The following is a 20,348-nucleotide window of genomic DNA, read 5'->3' as shown; positions in this document are numbered from 1 at the left end:
AGGTAAATTGACCTCCAATATACCCTTCAGCCATGAGATTCGCCGATTCCTGGATTCTAAAACCTACTGAAGAAATGAGATATGATCCACTTCTCTTTCCATCTGTCCCCCAATAAAACGAACAGGACGGGGCCCCAGGTGATTTCAAATCTCCTTTCATGGATAATGGAATTCAGGTTTTTGTAGATACTGATCTTTATGACTCTTCTTTATGCAGCTTAAGAAGGTCTGACCTATTATTTGGACCCAAATCTCCCCTGAATCACGTTCCTTCTGATTTACATCCAGTTCAGACACATGGTGCTCTTTCTTAACTATATTCTGCTGGGAGAGAAAGGAAATATGAACTGTGACAATCTGCAAACGCCTTCCATCAGATTTGCCAGACTTGAGAAAGGCACGCAGGATTTTGTGTGGCCCTAATTAGTGTGTTCCTTCCACCCTCCTGGTTTCTGGAAAAGCCCTGGGTGTAACCGACAGCAGGTGGGCAGTGTCTTCCTGCAAGTCCTTTCCCCACAGCCCCGCAGTGCCCAGTCAGAATCACCACGGGGCCCTGTCCACACTCAGGCCTGACTCAGTACTTTCTGCTCCTTTGACTTCTCCCAAGCTGAGCCTCTCGGTCCCTCAAATTCAACCCTTGGAACTTGGTCTCCCACTTAGTAAGTTCTTCTCTGTCTTTCATTAGCTCCTCTGATTTCATTCCGGTCCCTTCAAAACTGTTCTCCACACAGTTTCCATAGTACTAATTGGAAAATTCAAATCATATTATGTTCACTGCTTTTGTTCAAATAGAATTGTTACTTAAAATGATGCAAAATATTTGCCTGGTGCCATCAAAGCTAAATATATAAAACCAGATACATTTCACTTGTATTATGTCTAAGACTTTCATTTTTGTGTTAGCAGGTGAAACTGGTCTGTGGTTCTCCACCTTTTGTGGTTCTTATCCAGCTTTGTTATCAAGGTAATGTGAGAAATATTTCCTCTTTATCTACTTTTCTTGAACATTTGTGTAAGATTAGAGTTAAAATTTGTTTTCCTGTTTTCTTCTTCCTTGTTTTCTCCATAAGAATATTTTTTTAGTAAACATTTAATTTAAACCTTTTTTATCTTATTCATAATTGGCTTAGTAAACATGTTTCTCTATGAACTTGATTATTTAAATTTAGATGTTTCTGTACTTATTAGGATACACATATGGCTATTTTAATTAGAATTAATTAAATTAAATATTCAGTTCCTTACTCACACTCAGTAGCCCATGTAGTTAGTGGCTACCATACTGGGAAGTGCAGACACAGACCTTCCATCATCACGAAGTTCCAGTGGACAGCCCTGGGGTAGAGTATCTTCTGTCGGGTATTTTCGCAGCTGGCCTTTTTTAAGCGCTGTGTCCTAGCACACATCTCCATCAGTGAGTCCACGGCCTCCACATGCCGTCACTCTATTTTATTTTATTCATAGACCTGCCACTTTCCAAAAGAATCTTATTCATCTGTCCTCCCCTGTTTTGATATATATAGCCCATAAGAACAAGGACTTGTCTGATTTTTTTTTTTACCACTGAATCCTCAGAGTATACAAGAGGGGCCTTGGAGAGAGGAGGTGTTCAAAAACTATATATTAAGTGAAGTAGATTGAATGATAAGGGAACTCCATTGATGGCAAGTTAAGATTTTTACATTAAAAAAGACATAAATTTGTACATAATAGTATCTTATCTTTCTAATCTATAGTGCCCCTCATTTTATTCTAAATAGTTTTCATCTGTGCCCTTTCATTCTCTCTTACTTATGTCGTATTTGTCAGGCACACCAGAAGTTTGTTTATTTCATTGATATCTTTCAAGATAAAACAACCTGACTAATGATCTCTATTGTATATTTGCTTTCTCTGCCATTAACATCTTCTCTTACTTTAGTGTTTCCTTCTTTTCTCCATCTTTGGGTTTATTCTGTTAATCTTGTGCTAACTTTCTTTTAACTTAGTTCAATAATGTAAGCTTTTTCTACTTTCTAACATAAGTAAAAATATTTAGGTCTCTTTTGATGTACTGTTCCAGCTAAACACCATACATTTAGATACGTTGTATCGTCACTAAATTTTTAAGGATTTTTAAGAATGTCCATGTCTCCTTTGCTGCATGAGGTAGTTACAGGAGTGGCTTTTTCTTTTTGGTTTTTGTTTTATTTTTAGTGGTTTCTTTATTATTATTATTACAAAATGCATGAGGCTGGTTTTAGTCACCTTACATCTTGGTGAGGAAAATCTTTTCTGCATGTTACAGATTCTTTGGAATTTGTTGAAACTCGCTCTAAAGCTTGATACTTGGTCAATTAAAGCACACATACACCATGCGTTCCGGAGCAGAACGTTTGTTTAATTACTGGGTACAATGTTCCATATGTGTCCATTACATTTTTAATTTGAAATATTGTTTTTCTGCACCAGAAGTGAGGCTGGCGTGACCCTCGTAGGAAAGAAAAAAAACAGGAAAAAGATAGTCCTTTCCCTCCTAACCTTGGGCTCTCCCTCTAGCGCCATCTGGTGGCAGAGACTAACGGAGTCGCTGGCCAAGAAGAAGTGGAGTTGCAGGGTCCAGCCCCATCACCACAAGCCTAGTATAGGAAGATGAACTCAGAGCAGAGAAATGATGTCTTAATAACTGGCACACAGGCTATGGAATTATGATTATGATTTGCTTACTTGTGTATGCCTGGTGTTCCAAAACATTGCTACAAATAGCATCGAACCATGAGAAATTCATCGTGGTGGATAAAATCGCTAACCTGGATTTGTAAGAACAGCTCTAGAGGGAAATGAAAGCAGTGATTCGATAACTCTTTTGCAAATCTAGTCTTTCCTGTGTCTTACCTTTTCAAATACCTCTGTCCGCCCATTTACCTTTGAAGTGTTTCTTATTCAGTAGTAAAAGACCTTTATGTAATGAAATAAAAAGAATTTTTATTAGATGGAAAAGTCTCCAAATCGTTTTAGTTTATCCATGTGGTCCATACCATTGTATCCACACCGTGTTTCTCAGGCCTCGCTGATGTCACTGATCATAGCTGCTCACAGCCTAACCAAAGAGGCCGCCCCATACTTTGTGAAGTGTAACAAGGCAGGGTCCGTTCATACTCTGATGCAGCATACCAAGTGTGTGGAGGCTGCACGGACGAAATAGAACCTACTTCAGGGGACTCACACTGTGACAAAAGAGGAAAGACACGCAAAGTTGACCATAATAGAAATATTCAATCATTTTTCAAGGCACTGGTACATTTCCACATTCCTTCAGCCCAAGCTGCTGGCATAGTGAGTAGCAGGCTTCCCTGGTGGTTCAGATGGTAAAGAACCCATCTGCAATGCAGGAGACCCAGGTTCAATCCCTGGGTCAGGAAGATCCCCTGGAGAAGGAATCACTACCCACTTCAATATTCTTGCCTGAGAATTCCGTGGACAGAGTCCTAGAGTTGTCCAACTCTCTCCCTGGCTCACAGCCAGTCAGTAATCAGATGCAGTTTATTTTCACAGCAGTGTCTCTAGGAATCCCCAGTTCTTTTCTTCCCAAAACCTCTTTTAGAGGACCTCACCAGCCCAGCTCCCCTCACTGCCCAGTCTGGCTTTCCTTTGCAGCCTTATCTCTTGTTTCCCCATCTACCCCCAAGCTGCTTATTTGCATTCCCTGGACCTTGTATCTGCTGCCTCCTACCCTTTACCATTGTGATCAGAGAAGGAAAGAATGATTATTCTTTTAAACATATTTTGGGGAAAAAGCACTTTTAAGAAATTAGTCCCAGGGAATGCTCACATTTGAAAGGGAGTCATCCTGATTACCTTATCCAGTTTTACAATTTGGATGTCTAAAATGATTAAAATTATTTTAAAGAGTTCATTTTTTTCATTCTCTGGGGAAAAAAATGCTGAGTCGTTATTACCCACAATTTACAAAATAAATATCCATGTATTCACAAATGCTTCTTTGGAAATTTTATAATGCTTCCAAGGACACTTATGTAATTTGCAGGGTCTACTGGCTCAGAGGTAAAGAATCTGCCTGCAATGAAGGAGACCCAGGTTCAGTGTCTGGGTCAGGAATATCCCCTGGAGAGGGCATGGTGACCCACCCCAGTATTCTTGCTTGGGGAATCCCATGGACACAGGAACTTGGTGGGCTGCAGTCCACAGCGTAGCACAGAGTCGAACATGACTGAAGTGACTAAGAGGCAGCGGAGCAGAATAAAAATGTAAGACCCTGACTTGAAAAACATCTTTCAAATGTCAAGAAGGCGATATTTGGGCATTGCAATTCCTGAGCGCAGAGCCTTCTACAACTGCACAGGTTATATGCCCAGGAACCCAGCCTTGGCCCTTCCTTTGTATCCTTCACTTTATTCCATGGGAATTATAAGAAATGTGAGCTAAGTGCAAGACTTAAATACATGAACTTCGCTACTATGAAGCCCTTGATGTTTCCAGTAGAGGCAGACAACCTCTTGGTTAAGAAAACAGCACCAAGAACAAGACTGTGTGCATCTGACCCTAATGCTACCTCTTACTAGAAGGTTACTTAGCTTTCTGCAGCTCAAGTTCCTCACTTGTAAAGTTGGGATAATAAGAGCCCCACACCATGGAAATTAGTCTTAAATATTCATTGGAAGGACTGATGTTGAAGCTGAAACTCCAATACTTTGGCCACCTGATGCAAAGAACTCACTCATTAGGAAAGACCCTGATGCTGGGAAGGATTTAAGGGAGGAGAAGGGGACAACAGAGGACGAGATGGTTGGATGGCATCACCGACTCGCTGGACACGAGTTTGAGCAAGCTCCAGGGGTTGGTGATGGACAGGGAAGCCAGGCGTGCTGCAGTCCATCGGGTGGCAAAGAGTCAGACATGAGTGAGCCACAGAACTGAACTGAACTGATGGGATTCTTATAAGGATTTAATGATTTGATATAAGTAGTGTGCTGAGGACAATTCTTGGGATGTAGAATGCTCTATAAAATTTGCGCTATTAAAATCAGAAAACATGTCTGATTTTACTTTAGCTAAATACTTTCAATATGTAGCAACATTTTATTACAAGCTTGAAGTACCAATTAGAAAAATCAAGCAAATTACAAAGTTGCACAAATTCCACTTAGAGCAGTAGGATCGGGCATAAAAAAGAAACAAGTAAACTTTGAAGCCAAGTCTAAAGTAAGTTATTAATTGGTGAATTGATTTCCTTATTCTTTCCTTTTAAAGTGCTCACTTTTGCTTACTGATTACCAAAGAGCTGGAAAGGCATGAATGAAGAGAGCAGAATCCCAGCCGTTAGAATGCAATGTGCAAAACCCCAAGGAAAGTAAGCAAATACCACTCAGAATGCTCAAAGGAAAGCCCGTGGCTTAGTCCTAGATGAGAGTATCATGGACAGAATCTGAGAAGTCCTTTTAAAGGTGATTGTTAAACTATCTCTAGAAAGATGAACTGACATCTCCCAGGTAGATTCATTCAGGGTAAACAGTATATTCAAAAGAATAAAACATAGACAGAAGTCACAGGAAGTTGAATGGAGTACGGGGAAGGGGTGGGCAGTGAGACAAGTCACACTTGACAAGGCGACTGCTTGGAAGGCAGTGGGTTCTCCTTGTTTGAACAGCATCATGATACACCGGGACCGTGTCCAGGGACTATGATCCCGCTCCTGTCCTCTACCCAGCTGACCCAAAGGCAGATGCCTGATTCAAGCTGTGTTTAGAAAAAGTGCTCTTTTTTGTTGATTTGATGTTTGCAATAGAGGAGATACTTTTTCGCTGGAATGCATGCTGCAGTGTTAAGTCACTTCAGTCGTGTCCGACTCTTTGCCCCCTGTGGACTGTAGCCTGCCAGGCTCCTCTGTCCATGAGGATTCTCCAGGCAAGAATACCAGAGTGGGTGGCCATGCCCTCTGCCAGGGGATCTTCCCGACCCCGGGATCCAACCCTTGCCTCCTGCATTGCAGGCAGATTCTTTACCGCTGAGCCAAGGCTAGACACAGTATCAAACAGAATTGAGAATTGAAAGGCTGTTTTAATCTCTGCTATTGTAATATGACAACTAAAGTCAGGAATCTATCCCTTGGTAGACTGTATATGATACTTTCTGTTTAATCACAGAACTTAAACAGAAATTTTGGCATTAATGGTAAGAAGGGATTTTTGTTTGATGGGTATTTGCATTGCTGCTAAGTCGCTTCAGTCATGTTCGACTCTGTGTGACCCCAGAGACGGCAGCCCACCAGGCTCCCCCATCCCTGGGATTCTCCAGGCAAGAACACTGGAGGGGGTTGCCATTTCCTTCTCCAATGCATGAAAGTGGAAAGTGAAAGTGAAGTCGCTCAGTCGTGTCTGACTCTAGCAACCCCATGGACTGTAGCCCACCAGGTTCCTCCGTCCATGGGATTTTCCAGGCAAGAGTACTGGAGTGGGGTGCCATTGCCTTCTCCGGGTATTTGCATTAGAGAAAGGTAAATTCTTTTTTTTTTTCCATCAGCTATCAACTATTTGACTCTAAGTCTACACTGAGTATTTCACTTCAAAAAAGGAAATCTATTTTTTAAAAAATAAGGGGGGGGGGGAAGGAAAAGAAAAGAATGCATGGAAGAGATCCAATCTTCTTGCAAAAGACAGATGACTTCTTGTGTTGATTTCTACCCTTGTTCTCAACTCCCTGAGAGCTTCCACGCTGCATCCAGCACACCACCACCCCGCCTCTACCCCGCCAACTCAGTTTTCTGTGCATGATTTGATAAAAGCCTGCATATTGAGTTTTGGCGTGATTTCCAGTCCATTTTGTGGTCATCTCTGTTGGTGGAATTTTGTCAAACACTGCTTTCAGGATAAAGCAGAACACCAGGCATCAGGGAAGAAGGGAAGGGGATGTGGGTCCTGGTCACATAAGGCATCTTGCCTATCAGTGTCTGAGAGCACACGACTTGGTGAATTGTGGGTGTTGAGTTCTTGTCAGTGTGGTCACCAAAGCCCTCTGGCAAAGTCGGCGGTGCCAAGCCCTTGCTGGCGTCAGGTTTTGTACTCCCTGGAAACCACAGATTAGCTGGCAACTGCTGTTTCCTATCAGATCAATTTGGAGATTAGTTGGGAAAAGTCCATTTTGCTTTGACCTAACGCTGGTCATGCCAAATGCCTGTGAGATTAAATAGCTGCACAGATATCTGTCAATATACACACACTAGATAAGGATCATTTACGTATAAGCACAAATCAGTTTTCAGTTATCTTTGACAGAGTCGTGGCACAGTTAATAAAAATTACTTAGGTTCACATTTGGACTGAATCAGGTAGGTAGACTCCTGTGTTCATGGAGAACAAAGCTTGCTCTTGGTAGCCAACACTTACTTTCCAGCTTTACCATCTAAACTCTGTGCTTCAATTTCTTCATCTGTAAAAAAGAGGTAATCATATTTATCCTCTCTCTTTCATATGGTACTTTGACAGTTAAAATAATTGAAGGGAAACTTTGAATTTTGAGCCCAATTTATTTTCTCTTTTATAGTTTGTACTTTTGTGTTCTATCCAAGGAATCTTTGCCTAAACCAAAATAACAAATATTTTCTCTAGGTTTTATTTCTAGAATTTTGTGTTTTAGGTTTTATCTTTAGATCTACGGTCCATTTCAAAGTGATTTCTGTGTGTGGCCCAAGGGAAGAAGGGAAGGTTTTGTTTCATCTAATTTTTTTTAAAACCAGGTTGGTCTTTTTTTCTAGCATAGTTTGCTAAAATATTATCATTTCTCAATTAATTTCTCTGAATATTTGGTTGGAAATCAATTGACTATCCTGTTTAATCAATCTATTTGTTCATCTTACACCAATTCTACATTGATGACTTGAGCCTTACAGTAAGTCTTAAAACTGGGTAATGTATCCTTCAACTTGGCCCATTAAAAAAAAACATTGCTAAGAAAATGAACAGACAAGCCACAGATAGGAGAAAATATCTGCAAAGCTAGCGTGCTGAAGGACTTGTGTTAGTCACTCAGTCGTGTCCAACTCTCTGTTAGTCTATGGACTGTAGCTCGCCAGGCTCCTCTGTACTTGGAATTACCCAGGCAAGAAAATTGGAGTGGGTTGTCTTTCCCTTCTCCAGGGGATCTTCCCAACCCAGGAGTTGAACTGGGATCTCCTGCCTTGCAGGCAGATTCTTTACTGTCTGAGCCACCTGGGAAGCCCAAGAATACTGGAGTAGGTAGCCTTTCCCTTCTCCAGGGAATCTTCCCAACCCAGGAATTGAACTGGGATCCCCTGCCTTGCAGGCAGATTCTTTACCCGCTGAGCTACAGGGAAGACTGTGGCAGTGACTGCACAACGGCAAACATTTGTCAAAACTCACAGAACTAACCTACAAAGACTGGTGGTGCGTGGGAATAAACCTTAACAAACCTGATTTTAAAAAATCATTAAGTAGTTGGCCTGAATGTCCTATCACATAAAAGCGCTTGTTCCAGCTTCAGAATTTTCTACCTCCCTTGGGAGAAGGAAGAGCCAAAATTTCCTGTGTGGCAAGTGTGACTGTGATCCTAGGCAAGGCTATATGCTCCCTACTCTTCCTGTTTTAAAACACTGGAGTTTACCTTATTAATAATGTTTAGAGCACTTGTGAATATTATCTGTCTTATCTGTCTATCCATCTACCTATGGAATCATGATGGCTTGTAAATGGGTGAACCCATTTTAGAAAACAGTTCCTCTTTAACCCATAAAGTTGAATATTTACTTTATACCCACAATTTTACTTACTTATATGTCCTTAAACAAGACTTTCACACAAGAAGTTCACAGCAAGACTACACACAGAAATTCTGAAAACAATCCAAATGCTTATCAGGAGGAGAGTGCATGAATAAATGCTGGTGTATTTACACAATGAAATGTAAACAAACCAAAGAGACGTGCTGCGATATGAATAAACTTTAGCAATAGACAATTAAATGTGAAAATAAACCTGGGAGATTATACACGGCATCGTGCCTTTTAATAAAGTGAAAATAAATTAAATACAAAATACAATTTTAAGGAATGCAGAGGGATGAAAACTAGGAATAAAACAAGGAAATCCTGAACACAAAGCACCAGCAGCGGCAGCGACCGCGGAGCCGGCGCGCAGAGGCTGCTTCCGGCTCACTCTGGTTCCCACGGCAGCGGCGCCAGCAACCAGGGATCACGGGCTCTGCCCACTTTGCATTCGCGTCTCCAGTTTTTTGATGAGAAGTGGCTTCATGCAGTTTCCAAAATCTGGGTCGGCTCACTTTTATCCTTTGGCTGCTGCATTTCCTCCATCATGTCTGTAGCCTTTTGATATGTGTGTTCATTCGTGTCCAACTCTTTGTGACCCCATGGCTGTAACCCTCCAGGCTCCTCTGCCCATGGAATTTTCCAGGCAGGAATACTGGAGTGGGTTGCCATTTCCTACTCCAGAGGATCTTCCCGATCCACGGATTGAACCCAGGTCTCTAGGGTCTCCTGAATTACCAGGCGGATTCTTTACCAGTTCAGTTCAGTTCAGTTCAGTCGCTCAGTCGTGTCCGACTCTGCGACTCCATGAATCGCAGCACGCCAGGCCTCCCTGTCCATCACCAACTCCTGGAGTTCACTCACACTCACGTCCATCGAGTCAGTGATGCCATTCAGCCATCTCATCTTCTGTCGTCCCCTTCTCCTCCTGCCCCCAATCCCTCCCAGCATCAGAGTCTTTTCCAATGAGTCAACTCTTCGCATGAGGTGGCCAAAGTACTGGAGTTTCAGCTTTAGCATCATTCCTTCCAAAGAAATCCCAGGGCTGATCTCCTTCAGAATGGACTGGTTGGATCTCCTTGCAGTCCAAGGGACTCTCAAGAGTCTTCTCCAACACCACAGTTCAAAAGCATCAATTCTTCGGCGCTCAGCCTTCTTCACAGTCCAACTCTCACATCTAATAGTTTATGATTTAAGAAATAAATTATAATGAAAATTTTAAATTTCTAGAGTTAAACAACAATAGTACCATCAGCCTTCAGAGTAGTGCTTCGAAGAAAATCTGTACCTCTAAATACTTACAAAAGAAAAAGAGAAAAGCTAAAAATTAAATACTTAAAATTATAAAGTTGGAAAAATGACAACAGGATGATCTCCAAAAGAGGTGCCGTAGAGAAGATGAAACGGTCAAGCTGTGCCATAGGTAAAACAAAGCAAATCAAAGCAAAAACTGAAAACCAGGCAAGTATCTACAGTGACAATAAAGAGAAAACAAAAAGCAACCAATATTTTGAATATGAAAGAAGACATAAATCATTTTAAACAGAGATTTAAAATATGATAGATGCTAACAACTGTAAAACCAGAGAAAAATGGAAAAAATAAAAAACTTGCAAAACTGACACTGAAAGAATTGAAGCAACAGTTGTAAATTTTCTGAAAAAGAAAAGCAACACAGGCTTACACTGTTTTACCAGCGTTTGCGTGTGCTTAGTCGCTCAGTCGTGTCCGATGCTTTTGTGACCCCATGGACCGTAGCCCGGCAGGCTTCTCTGTTCATGGGATTTTTCCCAGGCTAGAATACCTGGGTTGCGGTTTCCGCCTCCAGGGGATGGGCCCGACCCAGGGATTGAACCTGTGCTTCCTGCATCTCTTGCATTACAGGTACATTCTTTACCACTGAGCCACAGGGGAAGCCCAGTTTTACTAGTAAGTTCTGTCAAGTTTGGGGAACAAATCATCTCTCAATCCTTTATCACAATTCCAATAAAAGGAAAGAAAAAAGTCTATGTCAGTTCGTTTTAAAACCAGACATGGACATTTTGAGGGCGTAAAGTTATAACATTGCTTTACCCATTAATATACATCAAAGAACTTTAAATGAAATATTAACAAATTGAATCACACTATATAAAAAGACAACCAACCAAAATAAACCTGGCTTTATACCACTTGTGTATAAAACACCTAATTTACCACGTTGATAGATTTTAAAACATATAATCATTTCAATGGATTGAGAAAAACCCTGAGATAACAATCAATATATATTCACAATTATAAACTTTTAGTAATGTACCAGTATAACGTCACTTTCGTGACCTAATAGAGGGTACCTGCAAAAACTACTACAGCAAATGCTGTGCTGAGTGCAGAAGCATTAGAAACCGCCCCATCATTCCCACTTCTGGTCAGCACTGTGCTGAATTTCTACAACAGTGAAATAAGGGCAGGAGAATAATCAACTCAGTGCAGATGGATTAGCAAGCAGAAAATAGACCAGTTTAATACCACCTAATGTGATCCTTATATGCAAAAACCTAAAGAACATGTAAATTATTAGAAAAGATACACAGATTTAAAATTGTATTTAAATTTTAAATACTACCTATTGACCACCAACAAATAATAGAAGATCTAATTTAAGAGACACTGACGTTGAAAATGGTAGAGAGTATCAGAACTTAATAATAACTCTAACAAAAGCATGTAAGTTTCTGCAGGAAGATTTAAGTGGCATAAGAGATGTTAAAGATGGATCGACTGAATGGAGAAGGATGCTGTGGTCATAGAGACAAAACAAATTGTTAAAATGTCAATTATCTAAAAGTCAATCTATTCATTCAGTATAATTTTAACTCAAATCCCAACAGGGTTGTTCTTAAAACTTGACATGCTTGATCCTGAGATGTGTTTGGGAGAATAAAATTCCAAGAATAATCAGAATACTTCAAAAGAAGAGCAGAGAAAGGAAACCTTTAACGCAAATATTAACCCATAATAATTAAGACAGTGTAGTACTGACCCCAAAGTATATCATCAAGGAGAAAAAATAAAGCTCAGAGACAGTTGTGTGCACATAAGGAACTTTAGTGAGATATACAGTGTACCAGATCAATGGGGGAAAGAAAGTATGCAAAATGATTATCCAAGTAGTTTAAGCTGTTGTCAGCTGAGCCTTTTATTTAATGGGGGGAGTAGATTTTTCTAGTGCAGTATTCACTATTAATTATTTAAAACACATGTTATTCTTAAGAAATTCAAGAGTCGGGTTTGCAATTTGGTTACAGATAGACAAAAAATCTTATTAAGAGATGAGAGGAGCAGCAGCTCTTCAGGAGTATTTGTTGCTAAACTCTTGAATGCAGGGCAGGTCCCCAGTGACGGGACCCAACACTTCCATTTACAGGACAGTGTGCTCTTCCATGTAGCCCCTTCCAGCAAGCTGTGGCCCTGGACAGAAGGTCTCTACCAAGTTTCCCCAGATGGGTCATGCCCGCAGTTTATCCTGCCCTGCCCCTATCAGCTGTATTCTGCTGTGGCATCAGCTGGAAGGAGAAGCACCACCACAGCTGGACAGGAAGTTCGCATCTAGCTTCAAACCAAGGACCCTGGGCTGAGCTCACCTTGCAAAGACTCTGAAGTGATTGTACTCCTCCTTAGAGAATGGTGAGGTCTGCAACCACAACCAACATCTCCTCACAGAAATCATAATGGAACACAGGTCCCCCTGTGTTAGTTCATTCACTCATTCACCCATGATTCACTGTCAGTCATTCAATAAACGTTCATTGAGTCTTACCAGTTACTGTGTTCCAAATGTGGCAACTGGACGGGTTCTGCCATAATATAGAACTTCACCTCTCCTAACTCATCAAACCAAGAATGGGAAAACCAACTGAATTTCTGTGGGAACCACTGAAGGCACCAGGGATTCTCCCTGTGCTAAACTCTCCAGGACCATGTAATCTGAGTGGGAGTGACTCAGAGGGCAAGGATACCACCGCTAGCACACGCATTCCGTAGCACTGAGTTACTACCTTCAGTGAACCAGGGGAAGTCTAATCACCTTCCCTCCTCCCTCAACCAGGATAATAGGGGGCAGGACGTGCCAGGCCAAAATACCTTTTGATGCTCAGAAAAATTCTTTTCAGAGCTATTTATGTGCATGTGTGCCTGTGGGTCTGGGTTTAATAAAAGCCTGTACAACAGCCAAACTATCAAAATGTTTAAGAACCCACAAGTATGTGGCTTACCTCCTAGAGTTTTTCATGTCATCGACAATTGAGATGTTAGAATCACCCAGCTAATGTGAGAGACAGCCGTGGCACGACAGGGCGGGCCCTGACTTGGCATTAGAATGCTGGCCATTACTGAGCTTCCCGGTTGCCATGGTTCCCCAAAAGGTCCCCTAAACCCTGTGGTCCTCATGTGCTTCCCAAAAGGGCCATTTCCAGGGTGCTGAACAGGCCCACACATCCTAGTACCGTGTTCTTTAAACTCAAGATGCATTTACTCCATCCACTGATTCGAGTAAAAGAAGACACAGAAGTAGGTGGTAGAGGGAACTGCCTTTCCCACTCCCTGCCATGCATCTTCCTAGACGATTTTATGTCTTCCGGGCACAGCCACGGTCATCCGTTCTGTGTGAGCTCGTTCATCTCAGTTAGCCCTCTGGTAGCCCATGTGTCTTCTGGTGCCTCATCTCCTTTCTGAGATTCTACTTGCAATTCCATTTTTTTTTTCCTACCATACTTACTGTCTCATGAAGCTCCTCTTTTTTATGCTCCGTTTTTAAGGGAGCAATTGGCCTTACATATAAAATGACAGAAAATCCATTATGATTTGTTCACTTCACTTAGTGGCTGGAGAATCACAGTGCGGAACCCAGACTTCTGAGGAGGCCACTGCAGGACAGAAAGTGGAGATAAAGTGGGGCTGTCACAGGACTCAAGGGAAGGAAGAAGGGCAGTTGTTCTGCAATTGTCTGAATTTAAATCTTCAGGGAAAAGAAAAGGTATCTAAGGAGGACTTTAGTGAAGGTTTTCTATCTATTAGGCTGTGTAAAACCTGTGCTGTGTCTTCCAGATAATTTAGGATAAAAAGCTGGATCCATTCTCTTGGTTTAAGGGAATACACAGATGCTTCTTTACTGAATACACAGATGCCAAAGGCATCTTTTTATTTCCTTCTCTTTTCTTTTTTTCTTTTTTCCTCCCTCCTTCCCTCCCTTCCTTCCTTCCATTCCTTTGCAGTTCCATGTAGGATCACTAAATTTCTTGTATTCCTAAGAACGAAGTAGTCAAAAGTCAAACTCAAAGTGATATAACTCAGATCCCTTCTAATGCAAGTCCCAGTGTCTTGGAAGACCAGACACTTAAATAGTTGTTTCAAATAGTAGCTCTGCACCCAGATTACTCTGTATTTTTGGATAACTCATTCAACTCTTCTAAGCCTCTATTCCTTCCCTTGTTAAGTGAGGCACTCTTAACAATGGTCCATTAGATTATCATTGTAAGGGCTGAATAATAAAATATACACTTTTTTTTTTAAACTATAGAGTGATTACATCTTAAGTGACTCTTTTAATTCATTTCAGTCTTTTCTTGAATCCTCTGATTTAAATTGGCAGAACACCTATTTGAAAATGGTCAGTGACGGCAGTATTTTATTCCAGCGTGAACGAATCTGCGTCCGCACAGGGGCCCTGGGCCTCCCTGCCCAGCCTCGGCTCTCAGGGCTGCCGGTATGTTGTTGTGTGTCACAGAGATCAATGCAAGAGGAGAGCGCACTGATCCTGGTGTGGAGGCAGGGAGTTCTGCCAAAGCCATCTGCTCAGAGAAGTCAGAGGCCACAGACAGAGAAATGTGGTTTTAATTTTTTGAGCTAAGAAGTTTTATAAAATAATTTCCCCCATTTTTTGATGTGAGGCCTGAAGGAAAATAATAATAAAACAAAACTGGAGGAGAGAAGGTTTTTTGCCAAGTGACATTTTCCCTATTCTTTCTGCATCTATTCCTGGAAAAAAGACCTTGACGAGTGCAGGAAAAGTGTTGGCAGTGTACCAGACCTCCTTGTTTCGCTCCTCATCATTGTGAAAGCAAATTTGTTTTTGGAGTATGAGAGGCTAAAGCCCCCACCTCACTGCTGGTTTCAAACAGTGAGTAAGGATAATGATGGTGACATTTATCAGGTGCTTACGTCATGCAGGCACGAAGCAAAGCACCTTGCCAGAATGATGGTGTTCAGTCCCTGCAACCATCCTAGGAGGCTGGCAGAGAGAGGACACCCAGGCCCAGGGTGGAAGTGGTAGAGCTGAGGAGTAGTCTCTTATTAAGGGGCCTCTCTTACTCCTGAGTGCACATTCTTAAGCACAATGCTGCCTTTCTGATTTGGGAATTACAAGCCAAGCTTAAATCCTCAGATTGGAAGTTTGAAATGCTCATCTCAGAACCACAGATACACAGAATTGTAAGCCTACTCATATTGCCCCAGTTCTTTGAAAATCATGATGTTTTTTCTTCTTTTTATAAAAAAAAAATCATTTCTTTATTTGTACTTATTTTCTGGCTTCGCTGGGTCGTTGTAGCTTGTGTGGGCTTCCTCTAGTTGCAGTGAGCGGTGGCTATGGTTTGAGGTGGTGCGTGGGCTTCTCACTGCGGGGCTCCTCTTGCGGCAGAGCACAGACTCCAGGGCGCACGGTCGTCGGCAGTTGCAGCTTGCGGGCTCTAGGTCTGGGGCTCAGTAGTTGTGGCGCGTGGACTTAATCACTCCACGGCATGTGGAATCTTCCTGGACCAGGAGTCAAAGCTATGTCACCTACGTTGGCAGGTGGATTTCTATCCACTGTGCCACCAAGGAAGTCCCCACGATGTTTAAGAATGGAAAGCCATGGCAATGGAAACCCCTCTGAATTTCTTGTTTTAAAGAAGAAAAATAAATTTTCAGAGAAAATCCAGTAGTATCCCTTTCTTTGATGTTATTTTATTGCCCTTCTTGGTTTTTGGAGGAATGAACTAGGAAGTGAAAGTGCTTTCCTGGGGAGAGGATTTGTAACATCTGAGCTCACTGAGATGGTCCAGCGAGGACCAGAAGTCCTCTGCAAAGAGTTGCCTGCCAGTCCGCCTGGTGCTAATTCTGACCAGTTATGAAAAGGCATAGTTCAGATTTGTGTTGGTAAAAGCCCCAGTGAAGGGTGTTCATGGGAACTCTCCTCACCAGTCTCACTTCACTGACAGATGGTCCTTCTCCCTTCTCCGCACAGAGCATCCTGGCAGATGCCCAGAGGAGGTAAGTGCCGCCTGGCAGCGCCTCTCTTCACTACTTGTCTCTCCCGCCACCAATTCTGTACGGGCTTTCCAAGACTCAGCTGTCTTTTCCCCCCACACTTATTTTTGCCAGTTGTATTTGTTATTTTAATTATAGACTCTAACATTTTGTAAATTGGTAAAGTATGAGGGTGATAAAATTCATGTGTGAAAAGAGTTGTTTCAGTGAAAATTATCATATTTATCAAATCTAAGACACTTGTTGAGTTTAAGTCACTATGTTATGTATAATTTAGAATGAAAGAATACTGACAATTAAACCACGCTATACTATTGATTGTACACTATTCCTGTTTCAGAGAATTTAAAATGTGGAAAAAAATTTAATTAAAAAACTTTTAATGTATATTTTATATTTGTATATAGATGGGCTTCCCTGGTGGCTCAGATGGTAAAGAATCTGCCTGCAGTGTGGGAGACCCAGGTTCGATCCCTGGGTTAGGAATATCCCCTGGAGAATGGCATGGCAACCCACTCCAGCGTTCTTGCCTAGAGAACTCCACAGACAGAGGAGCCTTGCCGGCTAGAGTCCATGGGGTCACAAAGAGTCAGACACGACTGAGCGACTTCACTTTCACTTTCACAATATGTGATTGTGACTACACAATCACATATTGCAATTTTATCTCAATCACACAAATTAGGTTAGCATGTAGGAAATTTAAATGAAACAATACGGTAAAAAAAAGTAGAGAATCAAAAACTCTATACAGGAAGTATACCTAAAGCATGAGAATTCAATATTCATTAGTGTTTTATCTTCAGTTTTGATTGACACTAGATGCTAGCAAATTTTGAAATAAGCTGATTAAGATTTGTACATTCAGTTAGTATAAATGACTTCTTAGTCATTTACATAATGTATAGTAGAGATTTGTCACAAGGCAGGTTGCAGTGTTGAAGGAAAGAAGCTCCTTCCTATAATTAGAAAGGATCCCCTGAACTGCTCTCAGCTAAAGACAGCCAATGTGCAAGAGATTAAAGCCATCATAGTAATGTGGCTTCAAGGAACGTAGGTCTGATAAGGAAAATAACCTAAGCTTCTATTTCCCATTAAATGTGAATTAGAATTTATAAAATAAGTTAAATAATTTGGAAAAACTCTACAATGAACAGACAATTGTGACCAAATATGCAGATGACTATTCACAAACACTGTGACCCAGTAAAACCTAATGGCATGAATCCAAAAGAAAAGCATATGTATATATACATGCACATATACACCATAGGAGACACACATAAACATACTCACTACAGAAACTGGAACCAACACAATGCTCATAAATAGAAAAGAAGATGAACAAAATTTGGAATAATCATGTAATGGAATATTACACAGCAGTCAAAACTGATAACAGTGGGAAAAAAAGTTTGGCTGAAGCTAAATATATAATATGAAATGATAAAAATTACTTATAGCATAATACTCTTCTTAAAATTATAAGTAATTTTAAAAAACTGTACATTTAGTTTTGGGAATATATATTGATGTAATAAGACCAAATAAACAGGAAATTAGTTAAGAAGGACATGATATTCAGGATGGTGGTTAACCTGGGTTGAAGGGAGCAAGGAGCTGGGAAAAGGGAAAAAATATGGCTAGATGTAGTTTAAATTCAAAATGTTTGTTCTTCTTAAAGGGTGGTTAGTTCCTGGGTGTATTATATGAAACGAGATGCCAGTCCAGGTTCGATGCACGATGCTGGATGCTTGGGGCTAGTGCACTGGGACGACCCAGAGGGATGGTATGGGGAGGGAGGAGGGAGGAGGATTCAGGTTGGGGAACACATGTATACCTGTGGCGGATTCATTTTGATATTTGGCAAAACTAATACAATTATGTAAAGTTTAAAAATAAAATAAAATTAAAAAAGAAAAAAAAAAGAATTAATTGAATAAAGGAAAGCCATGCATTATGGTGATGTGTTAGGAGCCAGGGGTTACCTGTTTCTGTGCAACTGAGGTCCAAGTGAATGAATCAATATGTGAGCAAAGTGGATCTCTAAGTGCCGACGTTTGAAGATTATAATAGGATGTATGCTGTGTGCTATTGATTCATGTGATATTTGAAGTCTGTTGTGGATGCGGTTGCTCGTTGGACATGCGTGTTATAAATGTCTCCTCCACTCTAACACTGGACTTTAAAAACAAAAATCTCTCATATCTTAATATAGACTGATTTATCTTTCTTTTCTTTCACGGTCAGTCGTGTTTGTGTTATTTTTAGGGGGAAAAAACCCAATACCTTTCTTTATGCCAAGCTCTCAAATACATATTATACTCTCCTCAAATAGCTTTATTGTTTTACACTTCACATTTAGGTCAAAATCTATCTGGAATTTACATTTTTGTTAGGTGAAAAGAGGGGTCTAGTTCCATTATTTTTGCCTAACGATATGTCATTAACCCAGCGCCTTTTAATGACGAGGCCGTTGTTTCTTTCAGTAAACTCACTGTCACTTTTCTCAGTGATGCGTGAGTTTGGTTTTGCATGCTCCGTGACAGTTTGCTGTTCAGTTGGTCTTTTTTGCACCATTAATAGATTTATAATATCTTGTGATATCTGATAGGATACGTTCTCCAATTTGACATGTCTTCTTCCAGATTGTTGTGCATATTCCAGATTCTTCAGATTTTTGTATGAATTTTACAATCACACATATATATGACTGCAATTCATATGTGTATGTGTACAATCATATCTGTCTACATTGTATAGACCAAGCTTGCATACTGAGAATAGTTCACTTAGTCATAATGTACTATTATTTTTACATATTATTGGATTTGATTTGGTAATATTTATTGAAGGACTTATGCATCTCTGCTTATGAAGTGATTAATCTGTAGTGTTCCTAACTTACAATGTCCTTGTGAGGTTTCCAGATCAAAATTTTGCCTGACCCCATAAAAAGACCTGCTGGTCTTACCCTCCCTTCTTTATAGAGCTTCTCTTTCATTTGCTCCTGTTGACCCTGCTATGCTCAATTTGGATCTTACTCCTAGTATTTTCTCCTCAGTTCAAGTTTCATCCCTGAACAAGGGCTTCCCTGGTGGCTGAGAGGGTAAAGCGTCTGTCTGCAATGCAGGAGACCCGAGTTCAATTCCTGTGTTGGGAAGATCCCCTGGAGAAGGAAATGGCAACCCACTCCGGAACCCTTTCCTGGAAAATCCCATGGTCGGAGAAGCCTAGTAGGCTACAGTCCATGGGGTCACAAAGAGTCAGACACGACTAAGCAAATTTCACTTTCTTTCAGAAAAGTTTCATCCCAGAAATGAGTCTTTTGGGGTTGTCTTGAGAATCAACAGGGCCCAGAACCCTCCACAAACCATCTGACACTATCATGGCCCCTATACAATGGCAACCCACTCCGGTACTCTTGCCTGGAGAATCCCAGGGACGGGGGAGCCTAGTGGGCTGCCGTCTATGGGGTCGCACAGAGTCGGACACGACTGAAGCGACTTAGCAGCAGCAGCAGCATACTCATCCTCAGGTTAAAGCCTGCAAAAGACCCTTTCAGTGATGCCTGGTGGCTTCATAATAACCTATTAGATGATCAGTTGTAACTGTTGATACTTTAGAGATTCTCTACTTATAAACGTGGCCTTCCCTGGTGGGTCAGTGGTAAAGAATCCACCTGCTGATGCAGGAGATGTGGGCTTGATTTCTGGGTCGGGAAGATCCCCTGGAGAAGGAAATGGCAACCCACTCCAGTATTTTGCCTGGGAAATCCCATGGACAGACGAGGCTGGAGGGTTACAGTCCATGGGGTCACAAAGAGTCAGACACGACTTAGAGACTAAACAACACAACTTATCAGTGTAGCCAAATACCCCTTTGGCCTCCCTCCACTGTCTCCTATGACATTTAAGACCGTGAGAATCTTGTTACAACTGATGGTTTGTCTCCACTCACTTATATTTTGATGTGTATCAGGATGTCTTGTCACTGAGTATTGGACTTAAAGTTGTTTGAGACGTTTTGGCTTTTGTATCCTGGGTGACCCCAGGGACTGTTTGGAGGGGTGATCCAACTCATGGAACTCACAATCGTCTTGCCGCTCAGCTGTATCCAACTCCAGACATCTGTACCAAGGGCCAACCCTGACAAACAATGAGAAATGCCTCACGGCTGAAACCTTAAATGCAGGCTCACGTTTGTATCCTCCTTCTCCCACACCTTATTACAACTATTGTTTAAATTCACAGAGAACCCAAGGTTGTTTTTCTCTCCATGTTCT

Source organism: Bos indicus, chromosome 28 (assembly GCF_029378745.1).
Source record: "Bos indicus isolate NIAB-ARS_2022 breed Sahiwal x Tharparkar chromosome 28, NIAB-ARS_B.indTharparkar_mat_pri_1.0, whole genome shotgun sequence".
Classification (NCBI taxonomy): Eukaryota; Metazoa; Chordata; class Mammalia; order Artiodactyla; family Bovidae; genus Bos; species Bos indicus.
The sequence above is the reverse complement of the archived record's forward strand: the minus strand, read 5'-3'. Positions refer to the sequence as shown.